The sequence below is a fragment of the Cololabis saira genome, chromosome 12 (genome assembly GCF_033807715.1).
Source record: "Cololabis saira isolate AMF1-May2022 chromosome 12, fColSai1.1, whole genome shotgun sequence".
Classification (NCBI taxonomy): domain Eukaryota; kingdom Metazoa; phylum Chordata; class Actinopteri; order Beloniformes; family Belonidae; genus Cololabis; species Cololabis saira.
Genome location: NC_084598.1, coordinates 41,750,529 through 41,768,014, shown reverse-complemented (window position 1 = coordinate 41,768,014; position 17,486 = coordinate 41,750,529). Strand labels below are relative to the sequence as shown.

The following is a 17,486-nucleotide window of genomic DNA, read 5'->3' as shown; positions in this document are numbered from 1 at the left end:
TATTTGCTCATTGGCAACATCTCACGGGGGACAGTTTTATGAAAAAGGCCCACTGCCGGATTTACAGAAACACTTAAGCTGAACGTTGGCTCTCTTCCAGCAACACAAGCTCACAAGTCTGAACTACAAGTCTCAAATTATCACGCAAGAAAAAAATAAATAAACTCAATCTGCTTTAATGCATCACACATACAGGAAGCAATCCGTTCCACTCATTATCATGTAGACACAGACTCAGCTGTTGGCAACCGTGGAGTCAAAAGAAGATGAGCTTCCTACATTTTCTGACTGAGGTGGCATGTTATCGGACATCCCACATCTACACCTACAAGCATAAATGTATACAGGAAAACATACACTGTACAGTTAGTGGGAGGCTTAAAGGATCCATATTATGCTCTTCCTGACTTTCAGAGGTTCAAAATTGTCTTAAACGGTGTCTCGCAGACACAGAAGGCAAGGCAAGTTTATTTATATAGCACAATTCAACACAAGGTGATACAAGGTGCTTTACATCAACATTAAAAGCAGCAAGACATAATTGTACAGTAAATAAAATTATGAGAAAAGGAGGTAAAATAATAAATAAAATTATAAGAAAAGAAGTAAAATAATAAAAAGCACAAGCTGTTAAAAGTAAGGGCAGTAGAGTACAGCAGGTAAGTAATTTAAGAGCACGCTTCAGTAAACAGTAATGTTTTTATCCTGATTTAAAGGATCTACAGTTGGAGCAGACCTCAGGTCTACAGGAAGTTTGTTCCACCGGTGAGGAGCAGAATAACTGAACGCTGCTGAACCTTGCTTGGTTCTGGTTCTGGAACCACAACAAACCAGATCCAGATGAACCTCAGGGGTCTGGGAGCTTCATAGGAACTAACAGATCAACCATGTATTCTGGTCCAGGACCATTCAGGTCTTTGTAGACCAGCAGTAAGATTTTAAACTCTATCCTTTGACTAACTGGAAGCCAGTGTAGTGATTTCATGACCGGTGTAATGTGGTCCAGTTTCCTGGTGTTTGTAAGGACTCTGACGGCAGCGTTCTGGATCAGCTGCAGCTGCCTGATAGATTTCTTGTTAAGGCCTGTAAAGATACCATTGCAATAATCCAACCTACTGAAAATGAATGCATGAATACGTTTTTCCATGTCTTGTTTAGAGAGAATCCCCTTAATTCTAGCAATGTGTTTCAGGTGGTAATAGGCAGATTTAGTGATAAACTTTAGATGGTTGTTGAAGTTCAGGTCTGAGTCAATAATTACACCAAGATTTCTGGCTTGATTTGTAGCTGCCAATGAGCCAAGGTGAGCGACGTCTGCTCGGCCGGATTGCTGACACTACGAATCGACCCAAAGGTTTTAAGATCAAATAAAAACGGGCTTTCTGACTTCTAGAAAAGTTCAAATCTCATCTCTGAACTGTTCACTCGCGGGATAACGTCACCTCGACGTACGACCTGGAGCCCGCCTGTGGTGTTTTATTCTGAACATTCACCGGGTTCTTTATGCTATTCCTGTTTCTGACTTCCCGCCAGCTCGATGGGCCGCGTGGGAACTGATGCGGCTGAGCCGCCATCCGGCACCAAAACACCTGTAACTTTCTCCTGGTGGGTTCACTATCGACCAGGGTGGACAGGGTTCACAGACGGAGGGCAGAACTTCTACACCTGGTTGGACCCAGGGGTGAAAAATATGTAGTTATATTTTCACACACTGCTTCTCCATGTATCCATCCGTATCATCTGTACCTGCTTCTTCCAGTTCAGCGTTTCGGGGACCTGCTGGATGTTCTATCCAAGAACATCCAGAGGTTGCAAGAACAGCGCTGCCAGGGTCCTGATGAGAGTCCGTAAATACGAACACATAATCCTTTCCTATAGAGGGAATGCGCATGACGTCACAGAAGCGACTTCACAGCGGGTTACGTCCCCTGGGTAGCAGAAAGACTGAGTGGCAGAAAGACTGAGTGGCAGCGTAGACTTTCAGCAACTCGAAAACATCTAAAATGGGAAAGAGCTGTTGTAGGATCAACTGTACTCGGAAATCGGAGTTATAGTTTTACAGACTGCCGAAAAATAAGCTTAAGAGAGACAAATGGATCGCTGCAATTCACAGAAACAACTGGATTCCAGACACCGAAACGTGGATTTGCGGTTCCCATTTTGTATCAGGTAATGTTGGATTTTTGGGTAGCTAACGTTAAACGGTCAAATCATAAAGTTCGGTGTCCTCATCACTTTAATTTCACCAACAAATCCTGCCTTGAAGTAGGACCAAGCGTCAAGACCTTTGTAAGCCTTCAAGCTTTGCTTCGTGTATTTCCCCGGCGTAGAAATTAAGTACATATAAATATCAGGAAACTCGATTTGTGGCCAAATATTAATGTCCATGGACCACTGGTTCTTGGTAACTGTACCAAATATTAATGTCCATGGACCACTGGTTCTTGGTAACTGTACCAAATATTAATGTCCATGGACCACTGGTTCTTGGTAACTGTACCAAATATTAATGTCCATGGACCACTGGTTCTTGGGGTAACTGTACCAAATATTAATGTCCATGGACTAGGGATGTCCCGCTCAGGTTTTTTTGCCCCCGAGTCCGAGTCCGAGTCCTTTGATTTTGAGGACTTGCCGATACCGAGTCCCGATCCGATACTTTTATAAAACAATAAAAAATGAAGAAGAGAAAAGAAAATTATGCAGGATGACCCTTTTATTATATTTTAACATGTGTACTGTAAACTGAGCACATAGGAGGTAGGCAGCTTGAACATTCTTAAGTCAGTATAAAAAAATGTATTTTCTTTTTTTTTTTTTTTTTTTTTTTAGCATAGGGCTGCTTCAGCTTCAAAACAAACAGGCGTGCTCTGCGCGCATGCGGTGTATGGCTGCCGCTCCGAGCCCACTACTCCACGTGTGCGTTGATTTATGGTCCCGCGTCACACCAACGCAGAGCCTTCCGCGACGCGGAACCATAATGTCGGCGCCGCAGCTCCGCTTCAGTCCTGGGGCCTCATCTATAAAGCTTGCTTGCGCAGAAAAAGCGCCTGAAAGTTGCGGAAGCCACCATCTACGCAAAGCCTCGGATCTAAAAAGAAAAAACTAACCGATGGCTGCCGCTCCAAGCCCACTACTCCACGCCGAAGAGGAAAAAAGAAAGTGTTCTGATTAAAATAAGGAAAGTTGGACTACCTTATATAACAATTGCGTTCATAAGGATAAAGTTTTTAAAAAAAATAAAAATTAAAGAAATTGTCTCTTCTCCCCGTGTGTGTCTGCCTGTCATGTAGGTGTACAGGCGTAGGGTGCGCGTCGGCGCGAACCCTACGCTGTAGACTCTGCGTCGGTGCGACGCGGAACCATAAATCAACGCACACGTGGATGTCGGCGCCAGTGAGTATTTTCACCGGACATTTTGACCGGAGAGATTATAAAATACCGGACTTCGGCATATTTTACCGGACAAAGTCCGGCAATTAGCGGACAACGGAAACCCTGATATATATATCCGATTCCTGATCGGCTCATAACGTCCGAGTCCGGATCGAGTCTGCAATCACGTGATCGGCCCCGATTTCCGATCACGTGATCGGATCGGGACAAGTCTACCATGGACCACTGGTTCTTGGTAACTGTACGGGTCACTGTCAAGTCCAACTGCCTTTAATTTAAGCTGATAATCGTCTGTTATCCCGTCTTCTCCACTAGTTGCAGACATTTTTGCTGATGTTTTGCCACTCAGTGCAAGTAAGGGGGCTGGTCCAGTGGGGAAGTGACGTCAATGCAGACCCTCTATTCACGAAAGCTTTCAACTGTTAAGGAGAGTAGAGAGAAGAGGACGCTGGCCTGTTTGTTTGCTGCTTCTCTGAGTTTTTCAAATTTTTCAAATTTTATTGATACTGACCTTTTCCTGTACTTGTTTTGATCTTGTAAGATTCCCTGAATGAAGAGTGCTCTATAAATAAAATCTATTATTATTATTGTCCCCGTTCTCTTTGGGCAAAAAGCAGAGCGACGCCCTAGACGGGTCACCAGTACATTTTAGGTGTTTTTTTCATTAAAAAAAGTTTTAGTTTCTGGCAGAGTTTTAATTTCTGAATGAGTCGTGAGTAATCAGTGTCAAACCAGCTCATGACTGAGAGATACAGTCACAAACAGTGAAATACAAAAACACCTCGCACGGAGCAGAGACGCTCTCCAGGGAGAAATACTTCATTAAATTATATGGCTGCCTGCTGGAGGTTGAGGAGCTCATTCAAGCTGCAAATGACTGATCCCGGACCACGGATACATCACGTCCCCCTCCTCGCCTGTCTTCCTCCTCCTCCTCCTCCTCCTCTTCTTCTCTCCCTCTGTGAGACTGCCAGTAGATGAATCCTGCCAAGTGCCTCCCCAGGAGAAATGCTTTTTCTTTTTTTTTTGTCTGTCTCTCTTCCCCTTTCTCTGAATCAGAGAGTCTTTGTGGAAGTGTGTGTCTTGGCGCGTTGATGGAAACCTTGGCAGTAATGTGTCTAATAGAAGATAAGCAACACTTCCATACGAGTCTTCGCAGCAGAGCACTTTCCACCCAACATGGTCCTGCTGAGAGCAGCAGAGGAAACGCTCCCTCCCCTCCTCCATCTTCTAGAGGGCAACCACTCACCGTTCCCAGCGTGTACCCATGAAAAGAAAATACACACCACATCACAAACCGTTTGGATCTTCTCTCTCTCAAAGCTTTGCCTTTATCATCTCTCACACAAGGTCCACAGAGCCCCGCGCTCGCTTGCGCGCTCACAGCTCTGAAAATGAGAGTCAGGAATGAATTTCACTTATAGGGCGAAGAAGACGTGCAGCTTTAGACGCTTCCTCCTCTCAAGTACGAGCGGTTCTCAAGCCGAGCGGCGAGAACACGAAGGACGGAGAGAGACACAGGGAGAGTCCTTGACTGCCGGCTGACCTCGCAGCTTGTTTGTGCCGATTTTTTTAAGAGCGTTCTGACGGAGAAGGGAAGGGAGGGGAGAGGATTCAGATTTTATTAGGCACAACAGCAGCGGCGCTGACAGGCGAGGGAAGGGCGGGGGCGGCGGGAGGGATGGACGGGGGAAACAAAAGGTCTGAGACCACGTTGTGGAGCGATGAGCACATCAGGCTGACTGCTGCCATGTTTCATCGCCGGTTACCCTGAAAAACCGGCCGCTTGGATCTGTCAGTGTTGACGCGGCGTAGAAACTTCAAAACAGACGCAGCGAGGTTAATGCTCGGTAAACACGTTACTCATTTAAATAGACCTTTACATCTTAAAAACAAGTCCAGGTTTTTTGTGTGGAAATGAGAAATGGACCGCGTTCAGACATGGCTGCTGCTGCAGAAAGACGTTTCTGTTCAGAGCCAGTGGTGCGTCGTTAAGACAGCGTCACGCTGCCTCTTTTAGGATCAACCGTAGCTGGGAGAACAAATGAATGAGTTGGAGGCAAATGAACCCATTTTACTCAAAACTGTGGAACAATAATAATAACAATTAAAGCTGCAAGCAGCGATGAACAGGCCCTCGCACTCATGGCCACCGCCCCCCATAAGCATATCAGAAATGACACCACCCATGACTTTCTGTGTCAAACCATTCAAAAGTCATGGCATAAAATAGGGACTATCAAATATTGACCAATCAGAGGAAGGGGCAGGGCTAATTCAGGCCAATGAAGGTCAAGGACTCAATACCGAGTCCGATGACACCACCCACGAGTCTTTGTCAAACCATTCAAAAGTTATGGCAGAGAAAAGTTTTCTAGGGGGCGCTGTTGAGCCATCTTGCCACGCCCATTAATGCAAACCATGAAATATCAAATTTTTCGCCTGGCCTGGCTTGCATGCAAAATTTGGTGACTTTTGGGGAATGTTTAGGTGGGCAAAAAGGCCCTCCTTTGTCAGAAGGAAAAGAAAGAAAGAATTCCTACAGATACAATAGGGCCTTCGCACTGTAAGTGTGAAGGCCCTAATAATAAAAAAGTTTGGTATCAAAATACATAAATACATGAACTGGGCACAGTCTTATGATCCTGAATAAGGCAACAACCTGGAGGGATTCCGTCTGCACGAACACAACAAGCTTCTCCTCCATCAAAGGTTCACAAATGTGACATCTGGAAAGCAACTGCACGAAACACAAAGTCGTTTTCTTGAACATAAAACCATCGTCTTCTGGATAAAAATGCCCCCCCCCCCCCCTGAAAAAAATAACTATTCTGCCTTGATTCCTTCTTACAACTGAAGGTTCATTTTTGTGGCTGTTTCTTCATTAGCAGAGAGAAGGGATGTGAGTGTTCACAATAAGAAAAAAAGGTGCTAATTAACTTCAATTAGTGGGTTCGCTGATAGCAAAATATATCACTGAATCAATGTTGAAATATGGTTGGGCAGAAACATTGAATCCATGTTGAATCCATGTTGAAGCCATGTTGGTCCACGACAAACAGAATACATTGATTCAACATTGATTACAAGTTGGCATTCGTATTGGATGATTGATTGATGGTTGATCCACCATCAATCCTCGACCTTAACCAAAAACTCAACCCTCTTGACCATAATTCAACATTGATTTAACATCTTTTGGAGTCTGGGTTGTCAGTGAAATAATGGGTGGGGTCAGCGAGTTGAAGTGAAGTGAAACCAGGAGGAAACGTTCTGGTCCGGTAGTCTCGTTCCATCACTTCTACACATTATGTGGAACTGAGATGGTTGATGATGTTTCTAGGACGGCAAAGAGCTGCAAAAGCCAGGCTGTAGTCGTAGGTCCTGTCCCAACATTCCCACTTCCCCTACTTTTCAGCCCTACCCCTAAATTGTGCGCGTTCCCGTGAGGGTAGTGGTGTCCCAATTCCTCTTTCCACCTAGTGTAGTGAAGAAAACTAGTGTAGTGGCTATGAATCTGTCCCTACGGATCGAGGGTTTTCCGATCCTCACTAGCTGATCTAGGGCCAGAAAAAATTCCCAGAATGATTTTCGTCGTCATTTGCGGACTGAATAAAAAAAAAAAAAACATGGCGGACATTTCTTATTTTTTAGTGAATAAAATCAATATTTTGAGTTAGTTTCTGCATAAAAATGCGTTTTGATTACATTTCTAGCAAGAAATATATATTTTACTTTCATAATATTCACTCAGTGAATGTACATAATCACTCGTTTTCCCGTTGTTGCGAAGTCTTTTTCAAACCTCGCCAGAATAAAGGCTGATTTATGGTTCCTCGTTGGTTGCGTAGGTTGGTGCCGTAGGTTACGCGGCAACGCGCGCCGTACGCCGTACCCTAACCCGTAGGCTCTGCGTCGATTTAACGCGGAACCATAAATCAGCTCCGGACCCGGCAGGCACAAATCTCGAAATTTTCGGAGCAAATATCTTAACAGGCGTAGCTACAACTGTTAGATTTCATCTATTAAACCAACATTTATCTTCCTAAATGATTTATTTCAGCCAGCGGTAATTCTCCACAGAGCTGCAGGTTTCTCCCCCAGGACGACGGCGCAGGTTGACCTGGCGATCACGTCTGTATGTGAGCTGCTGCTGCGCCCCGGACCGGCGGCTCTTCTCATCGCCGAAAACATCGGAGAAAATCTCTTAACAGGCGTTATTTGGATAAACTGAGCCCAGGTTGGGGATTTTAATGGTTACTTTTACACCTGAAAAAATATTAAAACTCAATCAAGTTGCATATTAACAGCGCTACAACTGAACAAAAAACAGCTTTTGGCTCTCAGCTTCCTGATTTTAGGGGTGGTGCTGAAAGTAGGAGTAGGGGGAGTATTGGGACAGGCCCCTGGGAAGATTTCAAGTGCCCTAAAATCTGTCCCTTCTTTTTTAGGGGTAGTGGTAGAAAAGTAGGGGGTGTATTGGGATTGGCCCATAATCTCCCTGTCTTTTAACCACCAAGAGTCGACTTCTACGTCATGTGACGTTACCGGGGAAACTGCAGCTAGCTGTTGGTTTATACCGTCTCAAGTACTCACCAAGTAGCTGATTGTGTTTCAATAATGTGGTAGTACTTATACCATCCGGGAGCTTCTCGTGTGCCTGTTGTGCTTCTGTGCTCGTGGCCAAAATTACATCTGCATAATTGCCTGACTGCCTTTGTCCTTTCATCACTCAATTTAAAACGCTACCGCGCAGCTGAGCCCGTTGGCACGGCGACTTCCTTCCAGCAGCCGAGGTGAACTGAAGCGTGACTGCAGGTGGCGTCCACAGCCATGTACCTTCTCAATAACAAAGCACGCCCAAGTATGTAATTGGTAGTTCAGGAGTGTGTAAAAGAAAGAAAAACGCTAGATGAAGTGGCTGAGGAGAGGGGAGTCTGGGCTGCTGTCCCCCTGACCCGGCCCGGGACAGGAGCTGGAAGATGGATGTGTCAAGGTGTCAAGTAACAAAGTACAAATACTTCGTTACCTTACTTAAGTAGAAATTTTGGTTATCTATACTTCACTGGAGTAATTAATTTTCAGACGACTTTTTACTTTTACTCCTTACATTTTCACACAATTATCTGTACTTTTTACTCCTTACATTTTAAAATCAGCCTCGTTACTCTATTTCATTTCGGCCTTTAAAAAAAAACTATCCAGTTAAATTGCTCCATCCGGATAGAGTGAATTTGGTCGTGGTTGTTTCAGATGTTCTTGTCCAGTTTTGTTCTTACATCCGTTCCCTCAGATTCCTGCAACTAAACTTGGATGTACATTCCAATAAAGGTTAGGATAAATGATAACATGCCTCTGAAGTTTGACTTTTTGCACCATTACAATACTTATAGGCAACTAGTCATCATATCTCCTGCTCTCTGAAACACATGTTAATGCTCAATAGTACACATATATGGTTCTTTAATATATTTGTATTATACTACTGTCCTTAATGGCTTTTGTCCCCCTTACATTACTTTTACTTTTATACTTTAAGTAGTTTTGAAACCAGTACTTTTATACTTTTACTTGAGTAAAAAACTTGAGTTGATACTTCAACTTCTACAGGAGTATTTTTAAACTCTAGTATCTATACTTCTACCTGAGTAATGAATGTGAATACTGAAGACACCTCTGGATGTGTCCAATCAGAGAGCTGCACCAACCTGGACGTCACTAGGGCTGCAATAGTCGACTAGTCACCGACTATTGAAATGATTAGTCGACTAATCTGATAATTAGTATTTTTTTTTAAATTTAGTATGAGGTTGCTTTAATTATGTGGCAAATTATAATAAACACAAGAAAGATGGCACTAGAGCCCCACTATAGCGGGACTGTTTTCTTCATCCTGCTCCCGCTGCATTTCTGACCATTACCGCCTGCAACGTGTGTTCCACTCCCGCCCCTCCCGCAAAACTCATGAATTCATGCCACACGGTGCACAATAGTAGAGATGCATTGTTTTAGTGTCTTCTCCCTTCCCGCAAGATAAATGTACAGACAAATATATCTGATCTAATGTTAACATGACTATTGTGGATTTTGATGGATATGAAGACAGAGCCAGCAGTCGTCTCACAGATTGATTCTTAAGACCTAAGAGCACCTTGGTGTAGCCACTTTAATAACGTCCCTCCATTGCAGAGTTTATCCCGCGTTTGCCCTGCAGCCCCGGCCTCTCAGTCGGAGGTGTGTACGAAGGTCAGGACCTGAATGCATCGGGTCAATCCACCGCCGACACCAACAAGCTCGGATACTCGTCCCTCTCTCCTCCCTGTCTGTCATGACACTTACCATCATCTAGTATTTATGTCTCCATCTGAACCGGACGGAAAGGCCACTGACAGTTTGAAACAGGCAGATTTATCTGAAAGAAATTTAGTATGATATGAACCAGAAACAAATAAATAGTTTTATATTCAGAAATGAGACAAGGCCTCAGTTTCTTTAACAATTACATGATAATTATGTCTCTAAACTCTGAGAAAATATCAAAGCAGTTGGTATTTTCTGTTTAACAAAGTACCTAAAGAGTTAAATAGTCGCTGGATGATTAACATCCACGACCAGATAAAATAACACACATAAATAACTCTGCTCTGATGCTCGGCTGCTACTAAGGTCGTAGTTGTGAGGAGTGAATGTTGGAAATGTAAATAAATGATGAGGTTATTGTGTTGCCAGACGCTGATCTGGTGGTGAAAACCAGCATTAGCTTGAATAATGAGACCAAATAGTTTTTTTAAATGGATTAAACCCCCAAAACTAATTTCTGCTAATCAAAGTTCATCTTTTGGAAGGTTTTTTGTTTCATTCCTTCGAGCAGAAAAAATTGATTAAAGCTGCAAGCAGCGATGAACGGGCCCTCGCGCGTGCAATTTTCACCAATAAAGGTCAAGGACTCAAAACTAAGTCCGATGACACCACCCACGACTCTTTATGTCAAACCATTCAAAAGTTATAGCAGAAAGTAAGAACTATCAAATATGGACCAACCAGATGGGGGGGGGCGCACTTTTTGGCGTCTAGCGTCGCCACGGTAACGCTTTTGACTGAGGAAAGTAATGCGCATCATCGCGCATTTGAGTTTTCATGCCCCTTTAACACCTGAAATGAACATGTAATAATTCTTCAAACCTGTGATTCCATCAATGCCACTTTCAAACAAAAAAAATACTGTCAGTTTTGAAAAGAGCAATCGCACGCTTTTCCATGAAGTCAAACAAACTATATGATAGAGTAGCTTATCGCTGGAAATTATACTTTCTGCTGTTCATTGAGTCAGCAGCGCTGAGGCTATTTCAGCACCACGGACAGCGACGCAGCATCAGCACCGGCTCAAACCGGGAGTTCAGGAACAGACGGCTCTGTGCAAACAGTAGTTATGTGACAGAACTAATAATAATTTAAGCTGCAAGCAGCGATGAACAGGCCCTCGCGCGTGCAATTTTCACCAATAAAAGGTCAAGGACTCAAAACCGAGTCAGATGACACCACCCGAAGTTATGGCAAAAAGTAGGAACTATCAAATATGGACCAATCAGATAAAGGGGGGGGGAAGCGCTTTTTGGCATCTAGCGTCGCCACGGTAACGCTTTTGACTGAGAAAAGTAATGTGCGTTGTCGCAGGTCGGAGACGCACATTTTGATGTATAACACACCTGGGTGCACGTTACGGTTCGGGCTGAATTAACTGCCGATGAAATGGCATAAATTGCGCCAAAATTACACGATTAATTCAATATGTTCAAAATGGCCGACTTCCTGTTCGGTTTCGGCCATGGCGCCGAGAGACTTTTCTTTAAGTTGCGACATGATACAGATGTGTACCAATTTTCGTGCATGTACCTGTACGTCAAACCGTATTATGGGGCTTGAGACACAAAGTTTTTTCTGTCTGAACCAATCAGATGAAGGGTGGGCGCGCTTTTTTGGCGTGTAGCGTCGCCACAGCAACACTTTTGACTGAGAAAAGTAATGCGCGTTGTCGCAGGTTGGAGACATTTTGATGTATAACACACCTGGGTGCACGTCACGGTTCGGGCAAGTTGCAACATAATACAGGTGTGTAGCGATTTTCGTGCATGTACGTCAAACCGTATTGTGGGGCTTGAGGCACAAAGTTTTCTAGGGGGCGCTGTTGAGCCATTAGGCCACGCCCATTAATGCAAACCATGAAGTATCAAATTTGGTGACTTTTGGGGCACGTTTAGGGGGGCAAAAAAGCCCTCATTTCGTCTGAAAAATAAAAACGAGGAAAATAAAAGCGAGAACTCCTACAGATACAATAGGGCCTTCGCACTGTAAGTGCTCCGGCCCTAATTATACAAAAGAAAACAAAAACTGATGACACGTTACCCCTTTAGCTCATTAGATACAGATCTATCAGCCGGCACGTCGGTCCGGCATCAACCCTCCGTCATCAGAGCGCACATACACACCTGACCTGATCTCCACTTTCCAGCTTTGCTTTCACACCCACTCCACGGAGGTGCGGAGTTCCCTGCCTTCACAAAGCATCGTAGAGGCCGCCCACGTCCCTCCCTCTGGCTGGGCCGCCCGTCATCGCCACGGTGACGGACTGATCTCATCCTCCGGGTGGAGGTTATCTCCGTGCCCCCGTTACCCCCTTCTGCATCACCGGCTCACGCAGCGGAGCGAAACAAAGGAAGGAACCGTGATTTAGATCAGGTGGAAGCGCTGCTGACGTCTTGTTACACTGACGATAAAACCGCAAGCATTTAACATCCTACCGAGGTTAGAAAGCTGCTTCTCACAGCAAACGTCGACGTGTGACTGAAACTGAGACACGAGGCGGCTCTGGCTGCTCTTGAAACCAACGTGAGTGAGAGAATTACACGCTGTGACTTTAATGACATGTAACTGAAACCTGCAGTATGAGGTGGATAACTTGCAGTCGGAGCCGTGGAAGTCTCTTCATTTTAAACTAGGCAGGAAGGTTTGCATGCGCTCTCTTCACCAGATCCACAGAGCTGCCAGTGTGAAAACTACCTTATTCCTGGGGAAGGTTCAAGCACATGCTCAGGCTTTCCAGGCTTTCCATTTCCAGTCACATCTGACAGATTTGCTAATAACACTTTGGATCAGCACGTTTTTACAGAGAAACCCTATAGAGGAACGCTGGGACCGATCCATGGAAACCAGAGTTGAATCCAGAGGAACCAGACTAGTTCTTCATATCGAAGAGGACCGGGATATTCCTCAGGAAATATTTCTGCTTTTAAAAGAAGGTCAAAACAAGTCTTCTTCATGCAGGAAGGTCTCAGCGCTGAGTCGCTGCCCAGCGCCAGCTGCACGTGTGCAGGAATATTCTACTGATCATCTAGTGGAAGTGTTGCCACCCCTGGGCAGCGTGTCTCACCCTGGGCAACGGCGGCGTGGAACAGAGCCCAACCCCCCGCCCACCCCCTCCAGAGGAGATCGGTTCCAGATCCAGAGCCAGAACTTCTCCACCTCGTGCAGCAGTTCAGGGTCCTTCCCCACCAGCGAGGTGACGTTCCAGGTTCCCAGAGCTTCTGTAACATCTACCCAGCAGAGGAACGGTTTAAGAGCCATCTAACACTCAAGTCTTTAAAGGGGACCTATTATGGCATCTAATCCCTATTTCAAACAGGCCTTGAATGTCTTAAAAACAAGCTTTTGATTGTTTTTGCTAAATAAATTAGAAATTCAGCCTCTGAGCCATGTCTTTATCTTCCCATTCTCTAACCTCATTATCTATGCAGGATTCTGAGTGGGCGGGGCTATGATAATGAGACTCTCTGCTGATTGGCTGCCTGAATGATGCGATACACCGCTACGAAAAAATGGAGGAAGCTCCGGCCGGCGGAGTTAGTGTGTCATAACTGCATGCGATGCGAACGAGCGTCAGCAACAAAATCAATTCCATTGCTTTGTTTTCTATTGGACTGTCCTAACTGGACGCAGCGCGCCGTTTTGAGCTGAACATTTGTCGGGCGCCCTGCTTCTATTTTCTTCCTGTCGCTCACGTGGAAAGCCGGTTGAAAGCGCTGTAGGAAACAGTCCTGATGAGGAACGGCTGATCCAGTTAGTTGAAATGAGAAGTTATCTCTATGATTCCTCCTCATTTCACTACAAAAACCTCAATAAAGTGGCAGCTGCTGGAGGGAGATGGACAGAGAGACAATGTCACGCAGTGCTACGATAGTCGGACGCTCACATGCAGTTACACTGTTTTATAGTTGTGGGCGTGGTTTGCATTTTGGTTACGTAAAGAAAATCAGCAGAATCTTATTGGCTCGTAGATCCACATCACACTGGACGGCTCATCCGGGCGGCTGTACAGACACTGCAGAATTTGGTTGCTTTCCTCCTTCCAGGGCCGTGCCGCCCATAGGGCAGGTTAGGCAAATGCTAGGGGCGCCAGCATGCCAGGGGGCGCCATGCAACCAGCTGTTTTTTTTTTTTTTTTTTTTTTTTTTGAAAATGTTTTTTTTTTTTTGAAAAATTAGAAATGAATACACTAAAAAACAACAACAGTACATATATAGCCAAAAGTCTTTAAATAATAATGAAATCGTTTTTCTAATTTTAATTTCTGCCTGGCTGCATCCTTCTGCCTCTCTGGCAGCCACAATTAATTTTGCTGCGGTCCCTCACCTCAACTCACTCGCGTGCAGCGCCCCCTCCCCCACCCACTACGCCGTAGCTCTGCGTCGTTGTAACGCAGAACCATAAATCAGCCTTTAGCCAGTTGTCGCATCAGAAGGAGCCTTAAAGCAGGAAATATGTTTTGATGTGGATGGAAATATGTTTTGTTGGGGTTTTCTGCCCAACCCTGGATGAAACCATCATTGGTAAGCTGTCATATTATTAATTATTTCTGATAACATTGTCATGACGCTGGATATATGGCCTTTCCTATATTGTTTGTTGCTGTTTGACCACCGTGTCTGATTGTGTTAAATACATGTCCTCGCACATTGTAAACTGTTGTGTAGGTTGAACACACGTGTCTGAATTGATCTACTCAGAGAATCCGACATCTATGGCTAAGATGAAAACTTAGCCTTAAAAGTAAAAATATCCCCACGATAAGTCATAATTATGAGATAGAAAGTCAAAATTATGAGATAGAAAGTCATAATTATGAGATATAAAGTCATAATTATGAGATATAAAGTCATAATTATGAGATATAAAGTCGAAATTATGAGATATAAAGTCGAAATTATGAGATAGAAAGTCATAATTATGAGATAGAAAGTCAGAATTATGAGATAGAAAGTCGAAATTATGAGATAGAAAGCCGAAATTATGAGATAGAAAGTCGAAATTATGAGATAGAAAGTCGAAATTATGAGATAGAAAGTCATAATTATGAGATTGAAATTATGACTTTTTATGTCAAAATTATGACAAAATTATGATATTTTTATTTTTAAGGCTAAGATTTCATCTTATTTTTTTCTTTTACTGGAGGAAATGAGCTTCCATAGACATCACTGGATGTCATTAGATTTTTATCTCCAGTTTGATACTTATATCTTAAAGTCTGCATTAGGCTTATAATTAGGTTTGACATAATGACTGGTAAATCCATGGTGCTGAAACCTCATTTGAATAGTTCTGACCGTGTCCCCTGCGTGCTGTGGTTGTGTGTCAGAGGGCTGATCTGTGGCATTTTTTTTAGCGATTATGTTTTAACGGGGATGTTTAGGCCACAAGGCCCCATCTAGAATGCTTCACCCCCCTTAGGCTGGGACCCCTGCTCCGCCCCTGACCTTGACAATCATGAGCATTTAAGTAATCCTCACGTTTTATTGTTAAACTTACTTCTGATTGTCTGCTGAAAATCTAGATAATTGTTGGGAAAACGGGAGCGATGCTAACATGTTAGCCGGTCAATGGCTATAATGCTGTTGTTATTGTTGTTAAAATTGTTATTGTAAGATGTTGTGGGCTAAATTTAGGTTTTTACAGGGTATTTTGTATATAGTTATAGTTGTTATTTGTGTGCAATACCTTTTACTTGACCTATTTTACTATTTGAAATTTTGTTTGCGTTTGTGTTTTGCAATTGTTTCTTATTTATTTGTTGTATTACTTATTTATTACATATTATATATTAAATTATTTAATACATTCATTCATTCATTCATTATCTTACCCGCTTTATCCCTTGCGGGGTCACGGGGGTCTGCTGGAGCCTATCCCAGCTCATTTTAGGTGAGAGGCAGGGGTTACACCCTGGACAGGTCACCAGTCCATCACAGGGCCACATATAGACACACAAACCATGCTCACAACCACACTCACACCTACGGGCAATTTAGAATCATCAATTAACCTAATATGCATGTTTTTGGACTGTGGGAGGAAGCCGGAGTACCCGGAGAAAACCCACGCAAGCACGGGGAGAACATGCAAACTCCACACAGAAAGGCCCCTGCCGGGCCTGGGAGTCGAACCGGGAACCTTCTTGCTGTGAGGCAACAGTGCTAACCACTAAGCCACCGTGCTGCCATGATGTATTTAATACATCCTAAAGAAATTGCTATTCCGTGTGTGTGTGTGTGTGTGTGTGTGTGTGTGTGTGTGTGTGTGTGTGTGTGTGTGTGTGTGTGTGTGTGTGTGTGTGTGTGTGTGTGTGTGTGTGTGTGTGGTGGTAGTGGACGGGACGGGACAGGACGGGAACGGGGTGGGGGGGCGCCAGCAAATATTTTGCCTAGGGCGCCAAATGGGTCAGGAACGGCCCTGCCTCCTTCTCTGAGTTGGCAGGCTGAGGGGAGACCACTTTATATATGTTAAAGCAGGAAAAAACCTGTTTTTCATAATACTGTAGGTCCCCTTTAATGTTCGATGCCAAATCCGATTGAAATGACCCAGAATCCTCAGCTGCAGCCGTTAAACCCACGCCACGACCTTTAGTTCATGGAGGTAACGACTCCCACAGGTGGTAGTTTAAATTTAATTCTAGATTTCTCTCTAATGCACAAACACCTACAAAAAAGAAAGAAATTGTTGGTGGTAATATTTTTCTTATTTGCTAAACACTATTACCAATTTGTCTAATGAGATGTGGCAGCTGAGTGCACAGTTATCTCAGGGAGTCGACATGACTTCCATGTTAAATCAGGGCTCCTTGAGTCAGCGACTCTTCTCCTCTGCTAAAAAAACTAACTGGATTTACACTTTGGGTGACATTTGTCTCCCGTAGCTGTTGCTGTGATAATGCACGGGGACCCCGCTCCGGTGTCGGCGCGCCCCCTCCCGTCTCCCGTGAACCGTAATGCAGTGGGAGGCGAGGAGCAGCAGACGGGGACATTTGCTGTCTGATTCAGGCGACGAGCGAGTAAAACCCCACAAGCTGCTGCCGCTGCCGTCTGTTCCGGGCGATACGGCGTCGGCCACTGTTTAATATTAATAGTCTAATAGTCGTGTCATGTCACAGCCTGAGAGCTTTAGTCGGCTTGTAGTCTCCTCCTCCCAACTGTGTTTATCCTACCTTGAAAAAAAAGGCCTTTAAAGACGTAAAGAAAAGCTTGTAGAGGAGACCCGACCACGGCGGGCCGAGGCCGCGTCTACGCTCAAGTTAGGATTTAAGGTCCCACGTCCATCCTAATTCCTCTCCAACAGCGCCGTAGTGCCATAGCAGCCACTAAGGATCCCGTAAACGGGGAGTAAATTAGAGAAATGGTTCGAATCCCATCTAATAACGATGGCGGTTAAAACAGGCTGAGGATATGAGATCCGGATCATAACAGCCAGATGTATCATAATTTGTCTCAACCATATCAAGTTGTTGGGATTTTATGAAATTTTATGAAAGGTTTGACGGGATTTTTTATAAGATTCTACACTGGTAGTTACTCTCAACGCAAGAAAAAACATCCTGGTTTGTGGGACTAGACCGGGGGTTGGCAACCCAAAATGTTGAAAGAGCCATATTGGACCAAAAACACAAAAAAACAAATGTCTGGAGCCGCAAAAAATGAAAAGTCTTGTATAAACCTTAGAATGAAGGCAACACATGCTGCGTGTTTCTATATTAGTTAGTACTG

At 44.1% G+C, this 17,486-nt stretch overlaps 1 protein-coding gene across 1 annotated transcript in view; it reads right to left on the bottom strand.

The window, feature by feature from the left end:
• The window catches only part of LOC133456587 (V-set and transmembrane domain-containing protein 2-like protein), a 111,367-nt gene that overhangs the window by 81,892 nt on the left and 11,989 nt on the right, over window positions 1-17,486 (bottom strand). The window lies entirely within an intron of this gene.